Source organism: Seriola lalandi, unplaced genomic scaffold, assembly GCF_002814215.2.
Source record: "Seriola lalandi dorsalis isolate HSWRI2012SDOR001 ecotype SW California unplaced genomic scaffold, Sedor1 jcf7180001988693, whole genome shotgun sequence".
NCBI lineage: Eukaryota > Metazoa > Chordata > Actinopteri > Carangiformes > Carangidae > Seriola > Seriola lalandi.
Window position 1 is genome coordinate 1 of NW_019459359.1, and position 523 is coordinate 523.

The window sequence follows — 523 nt, forward strand, 5'->3', positions numbered from 1 at the left end:
TCGCTGTGGAGCTGAGCAGAGTCACCAAACAGGTCGAGCAGTTATGGATCCTCACACGATAAGACTTTGCTCACCTTAATCAAGAGCTGGCATAATGATTTCCTTGCTGTTTCTAATATCTCAGTCATATCTGAGCACTCGGAGGGGAGCCTGGATCCAAAACAGGGTTTCAGACAATGGTCTTCCTCGCGATATGATCTACAACAGGGTGGTGCTTTTCCTGCGTAAAGTCCTTCCCTTTGGATTACCGTGCAGTGTGGCAGAGAGACGAGTCAATCAGAGATTTAATCACAGTCTGTACAACTTGAAGCCAAAACACAGGTACTACAGAGACAGATATACTGTAGCCTGTGTACTATAAAGTCTTGTATGACTGAAATACTTGCAGTGTTAGTTATTAATCTGATTTTCAACCTCAGGTTGTTCAGCCAACATCCCACACTGAACGACGAGCTTCCAAACTGCATCCTATCTGGAAGGGTTCAGGTGAGACCCAACATCTGCAGGTTTCATGGATCCAGTG

General features: G+C 45.3%; 1 long non-coding RNA gene across 1 annotated transcript; it reads left to right on the top strand.

Annotated features, from left to right (window-relative positions):
- On the top strand, positions 1 to 523 carry LOC111660343 (uncharacterized). The gene is made up of 3 exons (XR_002761146.2): positions 1 to 32; positions 125 to 321; positions 420 to 523. It is a non-coding gene; the product is annotated as an uncharacterized LOC111660343 (long non-coding RNA).